This window comes from Monomorium pharaonis, chromosome 6 (assembly GCF_013373865.1).
Source record: "Monomorium pharaonis isolate MP-MQ-018 chromosome 6, ASM1337386v2, whole genome shotgun sequence".
Lineage (NCBI taxonomy): Eukaryota > Metazoa > Arthropoda > Insecta > Hymenoptera > Formicidae > Monomorium > Monomorium pharaonis.
The window spans coordinates 11,320,659-11,341,135 of record NC_050472.1 but is presented as its reverse complement, the minus strand read 5'-3'; the positions used below and the strand labels follow the sequence as shown (position 1 = coordinate 11,341,135).

Here is a 20,477-nt window from a genome sequence, read left to right as displayed (position 1 = left end):
GTAATCTAAGGCCGGTATTCATAGTCAAATCTTATTTCAAGATCGTCTCAAGCAATGTTTTAAAATGCTAATACGGCTCTGTGATTGGTTGATGGCATCTTAAAACAGTACTTAAGATGATCTTAAATATAAGACCCGACTATGAATACCGGCCTAAAATTATAATAAATACTGATAAATATTATTACAGTTGCTTGAAAAAATTCATAGTACTTTTGTCAATAGATAAACAAAAAAAGTCTTTGATTGTAAAAGAACATTTTTTAGGCACCAAAAGATTAGCGATTAAAATTTTAATTATTATCAACAAAAATCTGCAAGACTCAAAGAATAACATGTATTTACGATAAACAATAAGAAAATGTGAACTATTTGACGTTTGATATTGATGACTTTCTTAACTTCAAATCTAGTGAAATAATAAATTGCTATCAAAATTAATAAATAGACATTGTAAAAAGTATTTCTGTATTATATTACTCATCATTATTTACGAACAATATATTGAAAAACAAATAACAAAAATATAATTGAATATTATTTTTAATATGGATGTACACTCGAAGTGAAATGAATAAAAAGATTTACTTATACAAAAATTTTACGGATAACACTTATGAAGTCTGAAAAATCCTTTAATTTCACAGATACACTACAGTTTAGGGACTGTTGTTGCAAGTTATTGAAGAGTAAACAAACTTTTTTAAAACGGTTTCGTCTATTTATTAATATTTTTAGCAATAAATGAGATTTAAAATTTAAGCTCCTGGAGTCAACTCTAGTTTGAACACCTAGGGTTAACTTGAAATGAATAAAGACCTATCAATCTTCTAAAGTGTTTTCGCGACAAATATTAATTATTCGCAACTTTGCTTTCTACTTAATATAATTACAGAAATTCTTTCTCCACTTCATGTAAACAACACTCGCGTAGCAGTCGAGAATTTGTGCGATCGTCTGAGTTTATCTGCTCAGCGGTGAGATTAAAGTCATTATTCGGCACATCATTTGAAAGAGAGAGGCAGTCGTTTTCTCCTTCGCTCTCTCTTTCTCCCTCTCTCTCTCTCTCTCTTGCTCGAGCATTCTTTCTCTCGTTCTATCTCTTCCCTCTCTTTCCCACGATGATGCTCACATAGGTGTCGGCAATGAAGAGAGGGATATCGTTTCTACGGCTAGGGTGTGTTCAACCCCCGTACTCAGGGGTGGCTGTAACGTCGCTCGTAAAAACACCGTAAACTCGACAGCAACAGGTCCCGTGTGTCTGCCGTAGAAGCGCCGACCATGCCGCTCTCGAATATGACGATACGAGAGCGTACACGAAGAACTGTCGACATCTCGCTGCACCGCTGGTGATCTTTTGTGCCATTTGTTTTGCAAAAGGATAGTTACGAACAGCGTGCGACATTTACTCTCGCCGATAATGTTTGCGTGCGTATCGGTCAGGCATTTTTTTCTCAATCTTCTTAATTCATAAAGCAATTTAAAGATAAAGGAAAATATAAAAATTGGGAGAGGTACGTTTATTTTTGTGTTAAATTATTGAAATATCCGTGCATTTCCAGGTATCGCGTTTAAGGTATCGATTCTAAACGTATCCTATTCTATCTATCATTCATGATCACTTGTTTCGTGTATTTCTTATGAGTATTATCGGACTCTGGATAAGCCTGAGAATAGGATCGACGAAAAATCCCGGGGAAAAAATTCTCAACGTATCTGGTATGCACGAAGTGGAAAACGTAATCACGGTACCATCTTGTTGATTCCGACATTTTTACGCGAGCAGGTTACCGGAACGGTCCGGGCGACCATCATCTTCGCGGAGAAGAAGGTGGTTGGAGGGAAGGGGGAAGCGGTGAGAAAAATTGTCACGGCGAAGGATTTCGAATTCTCGCCGCGTAAGGAGTCTGCAGCAGCGGCAGAACCAACCAGCTCTCCTTCCCTCGCATGTGCATGCATTATGCATGCACAACGGCGCTGCGAGAAAAATGTCTTGGCAGCTGCAAAGCGTAGGGTGGGTGGTTGCCTTGTCTCCGTATGTATGTAGCGTTACTAGCCCGATGTACGGTCGGTATATCGTATGCAGGTGTACGTGTATCGATACCGGGGGGTTCAGATGCGCGCAGCTTCGCTGGCGGTCCTCTAATTGCGCTAATAACATTTTCTAACTATAACTCCGTATTATGGACGATGCAAACGGTGATTGGCGATGTAACGATATCAAAACATCATTTCTTTCCCTAAGATATAATAATTCCCAAACAAATCAAAATTATGCCAATAATAATAACTGAAGTGGGGATCGATAAAAATAATATGAAAATAAAGATGACATTGTTTATATTGGTCTATAGCGGATCTTGTTGCTGAATAATTTTTGTGATTTTTATTATTTCCAGGTCATGAATTACAGAATTTTGTCTTGGGACACAGTCCCTACAAGAAGCTAGAATGCGTAATTTCACAGATTAAATTGACAAGCAAAAGTAATGCTCTTTGCAATCCCAATAACTCTGTAATTTAATCGTTTTTTTTTTTAATGTACTCCTCACTATTGGTAACATTTAATTAACGAACATTTATTGTTCTTTCTCGCTCTCTGAAGCGTACAATGTCCGAGGAAAAGTACGTCAAAGCTTGGAAAAAAATAAAAGATAAAAATCTATCAAGATTAAAGCTGAAAAAAGACGAGCTGGTCGACCGAGTCACAATAATGCGTTTTCAGCTTCATCCTCGATATTTCCACCGACGGTTTTTCCACGATTTGATATTGAGCGCCTTGCCTTCCCCCTCGACGAGGGTTCGGTGGGGATGAAGCTGAGCCGACAGTGGCGACCATCCACCCTTCCTCAGGGACGGATTGCCCTCTCTGGCTCCTCTATGAGCCATGTCTGATGTCTATGGGTCCATTAGAGTCTGTATGAGAGCGCGTTTTTTTTCAATCTGTTCTGACAAAATTATACTTTTTTTGTTACATTAATATGGAGATTGAATTAATGTAAAAAGCGCACTATATGTATATCGTTGTACTTTACTAAATGTATATTTAAAGGGATATTCAGATGCGAATTTATGAGAAGCACTCGCTACTTTCTAATTTAGTAAGATTACTGAAGTTGTATACTGTGCAATTTATGAGCTAAATGTGGATAACGAAGTTGCGGCGTAGAATATCGTGAAAAGTTTCGTGCCAAAACTTGAAGGTTGGCCGTGCGATGTTTCGCGTATAAGAGACAACCTTCTTCGTTAACTTCGAAACCGAAGAATCGTGGAGCCGAGGGGGAAAAGGTGAGGGTGGTTTTTCCAATGATGATGCACCGGCAGGAGGTGTGCGGTGCGTTTACGGCACCCGCGGGAGTCACCGGCATGAAAACGAAACGCGAAGAAGACTTCGGATCTTGTCCATCTTTAAAAAGAAGATTCTTGAATTGCTCCATGAAAAATTTTACAATTTCAAAATACTAACTTAACTAAAGCGACAATTACGATGGTAGTTATTGTTTTGATCTATAGTTACAAATGTAATAAACTACGTATTTTTGCAGTAATTTTATTTTTTAATATTTAATAATTATTTTTTTTAACAAAATTATTTTTTCGTGAAAAAAAATATTGAATCCAATTATAGAAATTAGATCGGAGCTCAGAGTTTAATCTTGTTTTTGCGAAATGCTTTATTCCATATTTTAAAATAGATTTATATAACTATCAGAATTAAAAATTGAATGTCATAAGATTGGAATTTTGAATTGATAAAGATATTTTTTCCGATGAAATTTTTTTCTCATTTTGATCTCGTTTCTGATGCGAAAAGATTCTGGTACCATTGCGTGGAAAGAGCTTGTCGAAGAACTTTCGGGCTTTGATGGAATCTTAAATTTTAAACCGCCTGAAGGATCCTAGTCGGAAATTGAACCTTGACCTTTTCCTCCTTGACGACTTTCGATCTTTCTGATGGGATTGGTCCTATGGCCGTGAGCGCGCGTTGGGAAAGCACTATCATCATTAGGTTTTATCGCGGATGTTTTGGCGTCAGGTAAAGTGCGTCTAGAATAATTTCACTAGTCGCACTCCGCGGCCACAGCACGTAAAGGCTCTTCGGTTTTATGCGTTGCTCAGCTATAAAGTGGCCGATTCGACGTTGCGGCTTGGAGTTGCCGTAGCCGAAGATACTTAAGCGAAAATATTTTCTTGCTAGACCGCGTTCTATCGACATTTAATAAATAATTTTATTTATTAAAGATTATAAAATCGAGCTCAAAAACATCCAAATGGAAAATATCCGGATAGTTCGACAGTTTCGGAATATCGTTAGTGTCTCCTGTGACTGCGACCGACTCGTAAATTCGCCAGGGAGAACTTACCACGGGTCCCCGGAGAAGCAGGCCCCATTCAGAATTACATCGATATTTTCGCTCTGCCATCGCCGCCGCTGCCGCCGCCGCCGTCGCCGACGACGACGACGACGACGACGTTTCCGCGACACGCACGTTGTAGCGAAAGTTGCTTGACGACGTCAGTGGCGGCGACGACGACGACGACAACGACGAAGAAAGAGCAATAACGTCCTCTTCCCCTCCGTGCACCGTCCATTGACATTTATGCGTTTGCGCGCATGGACACGGTACGCGGCTGCCGCTGGTGCATCCGCGCGAATGCACTCCGGAGATTTTCCAGGCCAAGTGCCTCGGCGTTATTCGCGGGGATGCACACGCCGTAGATCATGGTGTTTTCAGCATCCCACATCTGTACGCGTCGTCTACAGACACGCTCGCGTACACAGACAGGCACGTCCGTACGCGGAAACGCACCAAGTTATTTTCTGACCATTGCCTCTCGTTCTCCTCCCGCGGAGCGCGCACGTAGGTACAGTCTGGTCCATCACGTGCTGATACGCCTGAATACAGGATGCTGCACGCGGGATATGCCGCCTTCAGTTATGAATTTTTTATTAATTCTGTACTAGGATCTTTCTCACCAGCAGGAATTCGGCAACCGTGTTTGGATGCTAAGGGACAAAAATTTCTAAGCGATTTATCAGGGAGAGACATTAATGTCGCGACATTCTAGGATCTAAAACGAAAGTTTTTTATTTAGATTTTTTTACTCCAAATTTTTTAAAATTATTTAAAATGGTTACTTTAATTTTGATGAGTTTAACGAGTTTAATTAAGTTTCCTTTCTTTTGTTTCTTTCATCTTCAATATTCTTCAAGACATGCTGGACTGGATCATTCTACGTGAAGCACTCTGTATACGATGCGTGTCGATCCGTGGCTACATAGGCATCGACTCGTGCATACACATACACGCACATGCGCACGCGTATACCGGGTGGCCCGAAAGTGGCGGCGTTGGTCTCGACGCGAGAGAGCCACTCGATCAATACACCACGTTGCCTCCTGCGCCTCCACCCCCAGAAACCGTCGGTGCACCCCTTCCACCGCCGCCCCTATCTCTTCTCTTTCTCTCTCTTTCTCTCTTTCTCCCTCATCCTCTCTTCTATTTACTGGCTACCCCTCTGCCCCGTGGTCGACGTGTTCGCCCACCCCCGGGAAGAGGGACGATACGGTGGAAACGGGCTTTCGACCGGCTGAAGACTCGGGAAGGAAATACTCCGCTCAGCAGAATTTTTCGACACACGCTTCCCGTGAACTATGTAAAAAAACGAACAAACGGTCATTCGCGAAAATCTATCTAGATTTATTCTAGTTAATTCTAGTAAAATGTCACAATTCGTTTGTTTTTTTTGAGAAATTGCGAAAGCGTAAATATTTTCAAATAAAATATGTGTATTGTATGTGCAGGCGCGATATTACCGAGGAAAATTAATATCATCGCGTTTGCGAGTCGCTCCGTCGCAATTTCATCCTCTTCCGATTACTCGCCGTAAATATACCGTTAGCGCTATCTCGATCTCGCACTCTCGTGTATTTGCGCTTATCATCGCTTGGTATACGGTTACGCTTGGTATAGTCGCCTAAATAGATCGACCGCCCTCGGCGATCACGAAAATCCTGTCACAATTTCGCCGAATTCCCACGTTATTTTCGATACCGACTTTATTACAAGCCAATGGACGCTCTGACGCTTTGGTGACGGTGGCTTATCGCGTGAAATAGACGCGGATTGAGTCCGTCGTTCCTGGTCAGTTTTCCAGTTTGTCGCTGAGGGTCGTCTCTTTTACCAGGCATAAACAAGGTTATAGAATCATTAGGCGTTATGGACCTATTTCGTTGGCGGGACTTACATCGGTGAGAGAAAGATAGAGAAGTAGAGAGAGAGGTAGAGAGAAAGGTAGAGAGGAAGAGAGAGAGAGAGAGAGAGAGAGAGAGAGAGAGAGAGAGAGAGAGAGAGAGAGAGAGAGAGAGAGAGAGAGAGAGAAAGAGAAAGGTCGGCGCGTGTAGGCGTTTTCCTGTCGTGTTTATTTAATCGATTACCGTGGCCGTTGAATTTTGCAGTGTCTACCGGACGAAATGTGCCTCTTATAACCCGCACTCGTAAACTGTTATAGCGGCGATGTTCTATCATCGGCATTACGATCGGTTGTGATCTGGCGCGGGGAGGTACATGAGTAGACATAACATAAGCGTCCCTGTTTGTCTTTATACTATTGAATATTTTTGTGAATATTTTTAGCACGTCTCGCATACAATATGAAAGACCAGCGCTAGAAACCTAGAAATTAGAAATGTCTTTGGATACGTTGGAAAGTAACGACAGTGTGTTTGCTGTTTCTAAAGGATTAATAATTACAAGAGGATAAGATGAAACGCGATACGATCTACAATTATCGTATAACGCGATATTTTATGAACGTTGTAAAGGTCATAAAGCGCGAAAACGCTCGTTTTTTTTTCACGCGCTCGTAAAGATCGACGCTATCCGGTTCATTTTACCGAATGAGGTGGCCGAGGAAGGAGGGTGGGAGGAGGGTAGTTGGGTGGTCTTTGGGATACAAGATACGGCACTGACCATGCGTGCGAGGGGTGTTTCCACCCTCTACGGACGAGACCGCGGGAGTAGAGGAGAGGGAAGGAGGGTACACATTCGGTACACCTGCGCTGTATATTGCGGAAAAGCCGGACTTGCCAGGCAATAAGAATTTCTTTCTTCATCCCTCGTACGCCTGCCTCTTTCTCTGCGCCCCGTCGACATGCAACCCTTTATTAATACCCCCTCCCTCCTCGGACCGTTTCTCCTTCGCGCTTCTCCTTCGTCTCGTCGGTGAAGCACCACCTTCGACCTTTTTTATCTACCGCTTCTACCTTCTCGTACCTCTCATTGTCTCGCAACAATGTGGACTCGGAGCTAACTAGTTTCGCTGATATGGAGAGGCGCATTAGAGCTGCCTCGCACGAAAAAAGAAAAGACGGCTTCTGCCTCTCGTCTTTCGCGCAGGGCCCTGTGAACTCTGCACCTGTGTACGCACAAGTTTCCGAACTGGCATATAGAATGGCGATGACAAAAACGAGGGAAGGTCTCTCGCGACTTTGCGACCGCGAGTAACGAGTTTATTCCATAAGTGTGTCTTGTAGCAGTCGCCGTAGTGTAGTGGACAGCAGATTGAAGCAAAATTCAGGAGAGAGGTTTACACGCCGAACTCACGATTATTCTTAGCTCGACTCGTAGGCGTTTTCGCAATCGTTCAGTAATTATCTCGCCGGGTGCGTTCCGAGTGATTTAATTCCCGACGCCGGCGCACCAATGTAGCCGCAAGCCGTTCTTCTCGCGGTTTCCGACGTGCGCGCGCGAGAGAGAGTTCCCCGCGGTTATTAAGCTATTAAAAAGTCTGGTTATCGTTAGCCGCGAGGTGTACGTGCGCGCCAAGCCGAGACGAGTCCTCGAGGGTTCCTGAGGCAGGAATGCCACTTCAATAACGATGCCGAAGTGCAGCCGCGGGGAAGGGGCTTAATTTGCCTCGAGACACTGCGCTCGCTCTTCTCTCTCGTACACTCTTCTCCGCGCACATACATATACTTGTGTACATGCATACATGTACGCGTAAATATATATATATATATATATATACATACATACATACATACATACATACATACATACATACATACATACATACATACATACATACATACGTACGTACGTACGTACGTACATACATACATACATACATACATACATACATACATACGTACATACATACATACATACATACATATATACGTGCACGTGTGTGCATGTGTATCCTAGCCGGATGCCTTCCATAGTTATACCAACGCGCCTGTCTCCCGATGCCGGTACCGCGCTCACGTCTCGTCCGCTCGCGTAACTAGAGAGCCGCGCGCAGGGGTGCGTGTCTGTGTGCGTGCTATACACGCCGGGTACATAGCACGCCTAGACCATTTTACAGCGTTTCTGCCATTCTAATATCCGCGTTTCATTAAAAGATCTCTTGGTTCGACCTCTTGGCTGCTCCTTCTCGCACGGCATAACGACTGAACTTCGCGTAAAACTGGATATATATCTACAAACGAACAGCAAAAGCGAACATTTCTTGTTATCATTCAGCAGATGTTATGATACGCCAAAGCGAATGCGAATTTGCCATTTGAAGAAATACAGAATAAGAACTGGTGCAGGATAACACCAGATGATGGATAAATAAATAGATAGATAATAGATAGATAGATAGATAGAGAGAGAGAGAGAGAGAGAGAGAGAGAGAGAGAGGAGAGATAGAGGAGAGAGAGGAGAAGGAGAGAGAGATAGAGATTCGAAGAGAGAGAGAGAGGAGAGATAGACGAGAGAGAGAGAGAGAGAGACTCTCTAGAGCGGCTCTCGCTATACTTGCAAGCTCGGCGCGTCTATCCTCTCGCTCGCCGAGCTCGCTCTCTCTCTCTCTCTCTGCTCCTTCTCTCGCTCTCTCTCCTCTCTCGCGCTACTCTCTCTCTACTCTCCTCGCTTCTCCTCCTTCTCGTCTCTCCTCTATCTCTCCTCTCTCTCATCTCTCTCTCTCTCTCTCTCTCCTCTCTCTCTCTCTCTCTCTCTTCTCTCTCTCTCTCTCTCTTCTCGCTCTCTCTCTCCCTCTCTCTCTCTCTACTCTCTCTCTCTCTTCTCTCTCTCTCTCTCTCTTGCGTCTCTCATCTCGTGCTCTCTCTACTCTCTCTTCTCGTTCTCGTCTCCTCTCTCTCTCTCTCTCTCGCTCGTTCTCTCTCTCTCTCTCTCTCTCCTCTCTCTTCTCGCGTCTCTCTATCTCTCTCTCTCCGCTCATCTACTCTTCTACAGCTCGTATCATGCTCCTCGCGCTCGCGCTCTTCTCGCCTTCTTCCTCCTGCTACTCTCTCCCTCTACTCGCTCTCTCATCCTCTTCTCTCTCTCCTCTACATCTCTTTTCTCATTCTCTCTCTTCTCTTTCTCTCTGCTCACTCTCCTCCTCTGTACTCTCTCTCCCCCGATCTCTCCTTCTCCCCCAAGTCTTCTCTCTCCTCTCCTCCTCCCTTCCTCGACCTCATCTCCTCATATCGTCTTCTCTCCGTCTCTCTCAATCTCCTCCGTCATCAGTCATTCTCCCTCCCTCTCTTCGCTACTCTTCTCCTCTCCGACTCTCTCTCTCGACTCTCGCTCTCCTAGTCTCGTGCTCTCTCTCTCTCCGACTCCTCTCTCCTCCTCGTCCGTACTCTGCTCACTTCACTACAATCCTCTCATCTCCTGAGCCGCTCGCTATCTTAGCTCCTCCTCTCTCTCCTCTCCTCTCTCGCGCCCTTCAGCTCTGCTCCTCTCTCTACTACTCCGCTCTTGCCTTACTCTCTCTCCTCGCTCCTCCTTCCTCCCTCGCTCCTCTCTCTCCTCGCTCGCTCACGCGCCCAGCGCCGGGCTCATCTCCTCTTCGGCTCTCTCTCGCTCTCTCTACCTCTCGCGTCGCGCGCGCTCTGCTGGATGCGTCATCTCTACCTCTCTCCCTGCTCCCTCGGCCTCTCCTCCGGCCTCTCTCTCGACTCCTCCTCGCTCTCTCTACTCCATCCGCCTCTCTCTCTCTAGCGACTCTCTCTCTCCTCTGCTCTCCGCTCTCGCTCTCTCGCGCGCCGCTCGTCTCTCGCTCGCTCTCTCTTCGCCTCTCGCTCTCCCTCCCTCGACGTCTCTCGAGCTCAACCCTCTACTCTTGTCTGCGCTCCCGCTCCTCCCCTGCTTCGCGCGCTCTCGGTACTCTCCGCGCTATCCTCGTCTCTCGCTCTCTGCTCTCTCCAGGCGCTTCGCCTCTCTCGCGCGCGCGCCTCCATCTCCGCCTCTCTCGCTCTCCCCGCTCCCTCTCCTCCGTCTGACGCCATCAACTGCCCCGTTAACATCTCCTCATCTGCTTCGCGTCCTCCTCGCTCGCGGCCTCGCGATCGTCCTCTGCCTCGTTCCTGATCGCTCCGGCGCTCTCTCTTGTTGCACTCTCTCCTCTCCTCCATCCTCCGCTCCGCTCTCCGCCTCCCCTCTCCTTGCTCTTTCCTCTTCCTACTCCCCTCCGTCTTTGGGCCTACTCTCGATTGTCGCGCTCCATCTTCCACATCTCTCCCTCGATCGGCCGTCTCCCGCGTTCTCCTACCGCGCGCCCGCGCTCTCTCTCTCCGCTCGCTGCTGCTGCGCGCCCCCTTCCTCCCCTCCCACTCCTCGCGACTCTCCTCCTTTTCACCCTGTATCCCCCCCCTTACCCTTTTTTTTCCCATTCTTCTCCCCCTCGCCTTCCGCCCGGCCCCATCCCTCTTTGTCATAACTAGGTGTCTTGGAAGGTGGTGACTCCGTGTTCCTCCCACCCAATTGGTCCTTCTGCCCCTGTTGAGGTCCCCCCTCTCGATCTCCCCGCGTTCATTGTCCCACCACTTTCCCGCCAGCCCCGCTATTCATCCCCGTTCCCTCCATCGTCCTCCCGATATTCACACCCGTGTCCTTCCCTATGCTTCCAGATTCCCCCATCCCCCTTCTCCCGACACTATTAACTTTTGCATCCTTTTTGCTTTTATCCAACCATCCTTGCCCCGCGCCAGCTATCTCCTTTTCCTACTTGGACATTCATATTATTGTTCTAAAAAACCTCCTAAACCCTCGCCCGTCTTGCTGTATTCTGTCTCCTTTCAACTGGCCCCCGGGGCACCCTCGCCCGGGACTTTACCTGCACCCCTTTCGTCACCCCTACTGGCCTCCTTATCTACCCTAGCCTCTGTTTTTCATCTCTTTCTCTAACCTGTGCCTGTGTTTCCATTCTCCCCCGTCCATCATTACTACCCCAGACTGTTTGCCATCCAATTCCACGATGGTGTCTATCACAGAGCTTTTCTTTTTTTAAAGACTTTCTGTTCCTAATGTTTTTTTTATCTTAATATTATTAAACATTGTGTATTAATTTCTATAAGTAATGTTTTTTTTAGTTTGAAACATTGTGCCACTTTATTTTGTGAACGTACTTTGTTATTACATAACCTATGCACTAATTAAATTTATTGACATTTAGTGCTTATTATGAAATTTTGAAAAAACTTAAGGGGATGCTGGAGTTGTTTGTTTTACCGATTAAAAGAATAATTTTTGTTTTGTAATATCTTTTTATTTCTTTTATAGATTTGGAAATTTTTCTCCAAAATGAAAATATACGCGTTACTATCAGTCTGTGGGGTAAAGTTTTTACCAAAAACGGAAAAAAATTGTTAACTTGCTGTCACATCGTAACAATGTTTGTTTAATATAAAAGATTTACAGTTTGTACTTACGAAATTTGTATCCACAGACTGGTAGACGACGAGAACAAACAGTGTCTAGTTTTGAAAATTAAATTTTGATGCTTAATTTAGACGAAATTGTGAAACGAAATTTAGGTTATATACGCGTAAAAAGTCGATAAATAGAGCAATATAAAAAATTTTTTGTTCTCGATATAAAATCCAATTCACATATTGTATTAATATGTGTACTTTAATTTTGGAAAAAAATGTCCAAAAGTATAAAAGTAATATATATGATAAAGTATAAAAGAAATATATACGAAATCTAATTAATGATGTGCACGAATGACTCTACATTATCGATCCCAATCAAGTTTGAGAGGCAGTTCAGAATCCCCTTAAGTGTTAAGAATGGAAGGTCAAAGTGTAGATAAGATACATATTAGACATTTAATGCTTTACAACAGGCTTGACCCACGAATTGTAGTCAAGCTTCCCCATTTTTTCTCCTATTCGCGCGGAGTGCGTGCACATATTGTAACACGCTAATAGCCATGTTGAGGGGATAAGTGACTCAAAAGAGAGAAAAGAAAAATAGGATTATGATGGAAGAATACAAGATGTAATAATCCCGAGGATGTGCAGTGGTCAGAAGTTCATCCCATATTGCCAGAAGCCAATGATATTGCCAAATCGCAGGGAATTTGTCAATCAGAAAGATTTGCCCCAATTGTTCTCCATTGTCACTAACATGCGCAATGTTATATCTTGTATTCTTACATCACGGATGAGACGAAGCAGTCGTGGGAAGAAGGAGCATATACGTGTATCCTCTTCCTCGCGTGCTCCGTGGGCGTCCACGGGACCAGGCCTGTGTTACGAAAGAGTACTAGTGTTATAAGAGCTTAATTCTGTTGTCCTAGGCCTTGGATATCAGAACGTATCAGCGTTGGTTTAAGAAATTTAAAAACGATGATTTTGATCTTTTTGACGAACCAAAATCTAGAAGACTCATTGGATTTGATAAGAACTTTGTGTTGGCTTAAATTAAAGCTGATCCCAAGCAAATTATTCAAGAATTAACGACAAAGCTTAAAACATCTTGAATTACGAATATTATTTCACGAATAAGATGGCAATGTTTATTTAATCCGAAAAGAAAACGACATTATTTGTGAGTAACTACTTTTTATATTATGTGCCATAAAAAAAAACCATTGTATTACTAATTTAATATATTTAGCTGACAAAACCCGACTTCAAAGAAAAAGAAAAAAAAAGGAAAAATGAAAGTAAAAATTAATAAAAAAGTTATTCTAATTTGTGTCAATGAAAATTAATAGTTTATAGAGAAAGTTAACAATTTATATTTCTTAATAATACAAAATTTATATTAATTAGTACAATTTTCTAGAATAATAGATAATACAAAGTTATTTTTGATAATACAATTTAGTATTAGAGAATATTAAATATTTTATTAGGTCCGATATTATTTTGCCGATTTGATCTTGGTAGCTTAATAGAGATAAATTAAGATAAGAATCACAATCTCGTTATGCCTCGAAAGTGCCACATAATGTTACGATAGACGGTTCCGTTCATATTTTGCACATTATTGGCAAAACACGTAATCGAGATCGGGTAGTCTAAGATCAATACATCTCGCGAATGCAGTGTCGCTGTGTAATCGCTTAGAAATTCATTGTGCGATAAAACCGCATGCGAGAACTATTAAACTTGTTGCTCTTCGCCTCGACTGTAGAAATGAACAATGGCTTGGTAATATTTGAGAAACTGTATAACCGAAATTATTAACGGCGTTGCCATTCATAATAGTGTTTCAAATATTCTTTTATGTCATATTGTTCCAAGTACTAATATATCGATCTATAGTAACATGTACTCGGAAAAAATCACTGCTGTATTAACAGCATTAGCTAACAGCAGCGTAAATGTAAAGAATTTTTTGCTACCTGTGTATCAAAAGTAACTCTTTTCTCACCTGTCATTTAATACTCAAAGACCAACATTTCGACACACAAGTAACAAAAAATATTGTGTGCAATATGTGCGGGTCGGCTATTGCTCGCTCGTGCGGGTGAACGCATTTGCCTTCGGCTTGTGCATCCATATTCCGCACTTATGGGCAATTAGCCGCCTCACCGCACTAGTTGCCACAAATATCTATTGTTAATTTAATAACTGCAGTTAGATTTTTTAAACGAGTAAGATTTTTTAAATTAAAACTAGAACGTATTTTCTATTAATACTGTTATTGAATCAACAAGAGATTATTTTTTATTAAACTATTAGTAGTGTTAATATTTTTGTTACATGTGCGTGGAAATGTGCATCGTCCTCTTTGGGTCCCTTTTTTGTTAGGCAAGTCAATTTTCCACGGAATAGTTTTCCCACATAATTCATTATTTCACTGTTTTTATTTTCCCAATAGATGGCGTAAACCATGCAGCAATACTTTTCTGCGCGTTTACTTCATTTTTCACATGTTTTCTTTCGTTATTACACTCGCATGCGCGTCATCTCGCGACATACCTAATACACACAATACAAAGGTAAATATTATTAAATATAAAATTTTTTTATTCATTACAATATTTAAACTTTTTTATTTAAGGGGGGGAGGCTTCACCTTCCTCTCTAAACACGGTCTTGCCACTTTCAATTCACTTGTAACAAAAAATAGTATTTGCAACTCATGCGGTTTGGCTGGTACGGGTGAACGAATCGAAGACAAGCGACTTTCCGCACTTATTACACAGTACTATTTTTTCCTATATATATAGAAATTTATTACTTTAAGCACATACAATGTCAAGAAGGGACTTAGTTTACACTTATAACTTAACTAGCCATTTATTCATACATATTATTTCCATATATAGGGAAAAATAGTATATTGTGTAATAAGTTTCTTTGTAATCCAAATACCAACCGTACTGTTAAAATTATTGCAATGAATTTGAGAGATTAATTTAATCAGATGATAAATATCTTAAAGTTCATGCCACATATAAACGTCGAAGAACCGTTGCTTCTTTTGGCGACTTTATCAGATGTTGATTTAATGTGACATCTTTGCTTTTTAAACCGTGAGATAAGATTTCACAAAGATACGTATATCTCGTTGGCAAATGTGGCATAGTTGGTTATATCTTTGTAAGGGAATTAAGAGTAATTCTTGTCGACTGGGGGCCCGTCCCTTTCGACATTTACGATGTGTTTTACGCGATCAAAGCGAGCCGTAACAATTATTGGGCGATTTCGTAGCCGTAAAATTTTATTCTACCCCCACTAGCGAGCTACCCCGCCGCCGTTTCCAATCGTTCTTCACCGCTAGCCAGGGGGATGCTCCGCGATCTCTGCATATCCTTCTGGTTACAGGGCTTTTATTTTCTCTACGAGCAAGAAAAGTCAAAGATTAATTAATGGCATTAAGTCATCTTTCAATTTTAATAAAAATTTTATAAAATGATAAAACTTACGAGCAAAACTAATAGCATCTATAATACAATATTAGATGTTGGATCAAGGTGTCGGTGATTTCATAATAAATGTTATTTTTAAGAGCGGTCGAGATTTATATTATAATACAAAGCAGTACAGAGAACGGGGCGCCGAACATTCTCTGGAAGCATATCTTCACACTTATCCCATCCAGGTGGTGGAAATCGATGGCCGCCGGCGATCGTTCCGGACACCCGGTACATCGGGCGTTGCGCATTGTGTACATTTGGCCGCGTTTTCGCATCGAGTTTTGATTTACGGGGTTGAGGGAGTACAGTGGCGGGAGGGGCAGCCACGGTGAGCGGGAAGGGAACGACGAGTGTTCCGGCGGAAGTGGCTGGGAAAAAGGAAGAAAAATAATAGAAGGAAAAGGGGAAAGGCGGGTGGCGGTCGAAAGTTGGACGGGCGGAACATGGCGAAGATATGGTCGAGCGAATTCAAGTCGTAAGATGGAGAAATAGAGAACGGGGGTCGAAAGAACGAACGGGCAGGGTGGCGACGTCGATGCTGGAAAAACATCCGCGAAGCGTTGCGAGGCGAAATACTATAGTTCGCGCGCGGGATCCTTTTTTGGGCGGCGAGAGCACGGAATTGCCAGAGCGCGAAAGAAATCGCCGAAAAGAAGCTCTCCTCCCTCTCCCGCGAGCAACATAAAGCAGGAGATATACGCGCGAACGAGCGCGCCGAACTTCGCAAAACATTGTTTTCCACGGGCAGAAAGAGAGTTTCGAGATTCGCCCGACCGAGAAGTCCCGCTCTCGTCGCCTCGGCACCCGGAACTTCCACATCGATAAATCCGCGATCAACATCGGTGAAACGGTGGGTGTGACTATAGGAGGATAATTCGTCGGAGTGTTAAAGCGGGAGAAAATTTTACTCTTACGAGAATCAGTGCGAATTTCTCAAAATTCAAAATAACCGACGAATATGTGGCGCGCAGTTTGCATGAATTGGAGATTGTATGAATTCATACAAAAATTATTATTAGGCACCAAGAACTGTCTAGACCGAGAAATGGCACTTCTATTATTTCATGTATTAATTAAAGATGAGTTTTAATTTGTTTGGGCATTCTAATTCTGTTGTTCAATATGTATTTTTCTTCTTACGAAAAATAGCATGTCACATACGTGATAACTGGTGGTACCGCGTATTGTTATGTAGCAGAAGTTTCGTAGATTTAATCAAGAAGTATTAACCAAATTCTTATTGCTATCATATCTAAATGATTGTATATCAAAATATGTGTTTATAATAATCAGAAATTTTGTTTATCTTCACCAAAACATTTTTGATTAATTGAAGTACTGTTGAAGATAGTCGCGTGTAGTTCCGGGCCTTTTCGGTCGACACGACTGGAGGCACAGGCCTCAGATTATTTATATTGAATTGTGTCTCGTCTGGAGAGCGGGCGTGATTGATTATGTTGAAGGCTTCTCGTTTGACTCGTTTGTAGTTTATTGAATGTCTCTTGATTTGGCGGTTGGCACTCCGTATTGAGGAGTGCGCGAGACTGGTACCGAAGTGAAGATCCGTCACTTTCTTATAAGGCTCATAGCCGGGCAATTCGCGGAGCGATAGATGAGATTCCGGGGATCTTCGGGAATCTCCGAATTAAACCGAATTTAATCTCAATGTCGATACCGTTGGCTCGATTAAACCGAATTTGATCTCAATGTCGATACCGTTGGCTCGACAAACAAAGTCATATAAATAACGTGATGAATGGAAAATGAAAGTGTAGTGATAATACGGAATAAGTATATGATTGTTTTTTCCGTATTGTTTCCATCTATAAAAAAAATTGAAATAAACGACAGGCGACGCAGCCAAATTGCGCGTTTAAAACACTTGCTCGAATTAAATCCGATCGAGGAAACAGGATATCTCTACTGGGATACTTAATTTCGACGAAGAATTTTTCACCGTGCATTTAGACGCGCGTTTATCGTGTGCACTCGTTTGTTGTTTTTTTCTTTTCATCTCGACATTCGAAACCGGCACGCGAGTTAGCGTCACGTCGTCTCGAACGAGGGAGGACGAAACACGAGCCTGGCGTCTCGATTTCCTTCGTAAATCAGGAGAGCTCGGTATATTCTTACGGCAGGGGCGTCGATATCGGATCCCAGGGGGGTATAGACACCGGCGTCTTTCTTCCCTTCTCTCTCGGAAAGCGAGCCCTATCGCCCGGGATTCACCCTCGAATTAAAAGAGCAGCCATTTCGGCCACCTTCCCTTTTTCCCTCCTCTTTTCGCCCTGCCCCGTACGGATTAGGGAACGAAGGCGCGAGAAAGGAGACGAGAAAATGAGGAAAATGACCCAAGGAATGGAATAGCGTTTGATATTACGTGAAACGCGCTGGGTCATTTAAATTAAATATGTAATATAATCCGCGCATAAAGGTGACGCATCCAAAGAAACATAAACTGTTACTTTGCGCAAATAATTTTTTATAATTTCCTCTTGTAATTTTGCGTACTTTTTTAATTTACAAAATTATAACTATAAGCGTTATTTTACAATTAATAACGTTTTCACTATCTCGTATTTATCGCTCGTACGCACCGATGCATATCTAAAGTGGCATCCTTGGTATTCTAACGTTTTTCCACACCTCGTTTCCACATCCGTGTTAAAATAGTGACAACGTCGTAGAGAAAAGCTGTCCTAATCTCACGAACGACGCCGGGTGTGCGATAACTCAGGCTATCCCGGCGAGTCTTACGACGGGGTACCAACCGACGCTCTTAAAATATGCAAGAGAAAGGGAGAGAGAGAGAGAGAGAGAGAGAGAGAGAGAGAGAGAGAGAGAGAGAGAGAGAGAGAGAACACTAGCAACTGAGATCCGCGTGCGACGAAACACAACCCCAGGATAATTTAGATTCGTGGAGCGGAGCGAAGCAACAGAGAAGACCGGTGGCAGAACGCCGGCGGTGTGTATTGATCTAAACGGGAACCCGTGAAAGCAATTAAGATAAGGCACGGTAACAAAGGGTTGTCGGCTGCTACCCGCTTTTCGCGGTGGAAAACAGCGCGGCGACGGCAGATAGGGGAGGGGACAGACGGGGACGTAGCGGATACGTGAAGAAAATACAAGATCGATTCTCGCTGGATGTTAAAAAGCTAACGAGAACTGTTTATTACATCCCGTTAATTACATAAGTATTGTCAAAAATTGAAGATACACGTTGAAATATATAAACCTTATGTATTTGTAAAAGGGACATAAGTACCATGAAAAATAAGTATCTCAAAATCAGAGGTCTTTACATCAAATATTTTCGACATAAAAATTTTAAAAATCTTCTTTTAAATTAAAAATGTATTAATGTATTATGATTTTACTTGAAATTAATTATTTCGTTTGATTTGATTTGTTATATATTTTTTCACAAGATGATTATGACATGGAATTTGATACTGAGGTTGTATAGGAATTATGAAAATTGAGAATTCCCCCCTCCCCCACGTTAATATCGGTAAAACGGAATATATGATAATGAACTCTGCGGCAAGAGTACCCATTAACTTGATGACCATACTGTGTCAACCAACTGGACATATTCAAATATCTAGGTACAAGTAATGAAGATAGGAATTTAAAATAAAAAGAACCGCGCATAGAATAGAGTAGAAAGGTGATTGGGTGTCTGAATTATATATAGTGGAAAAAGAGCAAATATCTAGCAAAGTAAAAAATGCATAGAAAAATCAATGATGGAATCCGTCCTTTGCTGTGGCTGCGAAATATGGACGAAATATGTAAATACCGAAATGAAGAAAAAGTTAAATGTAATAAAGTCGGGTTATTTAAGACAAAGTACTATATATGGCTAAGCAGAATAATTAATGAAGAAGCGAGGAAACGGGATAAAAGGTCAGGAAACGGTCATCGATAGAATAACGGTTCAAGATAGTTTGAAATGAAAATGAAAAATAGGATGCACATGATAAGAATTAATGGTGATTAGGGAAGAAAGATAAAAGTTATGTAAAGAAACATATATACATATATAATCTTTGAAAAATGCTTAATGCTCTGATGATTTGAACCTGAATCTTTAGAATCTTTTTTATAACATGCTGCACCATTTTTTTAATTGATAAACATATTATGTGTCATCTTATAATTAACGCGTGGAATTATATAATTTGTTAATAACGTAATTTAATATGATAAAATATAAGTATCACAAATATATAACGTAATTACAATCTCATTTGGAAGCGTCACGCCGGATAAATTACGTAAAATTGCCGGAAAAACATCTCCTATTAATGTGTAACTTGAAATGTCATTTCCATTTAGAAATTAGTTCCTTGATTTTACAGATACTACGCGATTGACAATGTAAAGAAGCGGTCAACGACCAGAGGCGAGGTTTTGATTCATGAAATTATAATCCGCTTGTGATATACTTAAGTCGCTTGAGTACGATGCCGTTTGCACTCATTGAAACGGCAATTCATTCATTCATTATTTGTTCGTGTTTGTTCGCTCGCTCTCAATCCGGATCCGGTTTTACGTATAATATCTGCGATTTGCCACTCGTCGAAGGCGTTAGCGTTAACAGTAACGCGTTATTTTTCACAGTATCATGATTTCCTTAATTGTTCGGCTGTTTCGCGGCACACAAATTAGTCGTGCAATTAGGCTGCAAATAGGCAGGCCCCCCTTCAATGGGGTGTCGTATTAATGTACTTCATTCGTAAACGACCCTCGAGAACGACGAGCGTTTGCTTTAGCCATGAGTTTATATACTGGGTGTCCGGTATACAGATTCGCGAGTTGCACATGTGTCAATCGTATAGGGGGGAGGGGGGGAGGGAGAGAAGGAAAGAGAAAGTGGTAGAGAAGCAAATGTGATAGAGAGGCAGAGATGTAGGGAGCAACGAGAGCAAGAGCAAACGGCTCGAACAGACCGTCTGAGTCGTAAAATGTTAACTGCTAGTAAAACTGAGTTTACGCGCTTGTAAGGACCCCCGCAGGAGGCTGCTGCCATCCCTGGCCCCTCTCCAGCGTGGCAGCACGCAGAGCCGCCCCTTACACCCCCTAATAGCCAGATTATTGCTCGTAAGCCAGCCACCCCCGCCCGATCTCACCGTCTGCCCGTCCTCTCCCCCATAAGTTCGAAAATAATTCTGAAAGAACATTTAATTCACACGCTTTCTTATTGTCCGTTATTGGGTACGTAAGGGAACGAAACAATGTTGCAGAATTTATATTACGAGAATTTCCAGACATATGCACACATACATTTGACGTCAATTTAATTCACAAATTTGTTA

General features: G+C 42.4%; 1 protein-coding gene and 1 long non-coding RNA gene across 8 annotated transcripts in view; one reads left to right on the top strand and one right to left on the bottom strand.

Moving 5' to 3' along the window:
- Positions 1–20,477, top strand: part of LOC105838247 (homeobox protein extradenticle) — an 82,209-nt gene that overhangs the window by 20,219 nt on the left and 41,513 nt on the right. The gene's annotated exons all lie outside the window — the stretch shown is intronic.
- LOC105838248 lies at positions 2,359–6,327 on the bottom strand. The gene is made up of 2 exons (XR_003626177.2): positions 4,365–6,327; positions 2,359–2,948 (listed from the first exon to the last, which is right to left on the bottom strand). It is a non-coding gene; the product is annotated as an uncharacterized LOC105838248 (long non-coding RNA).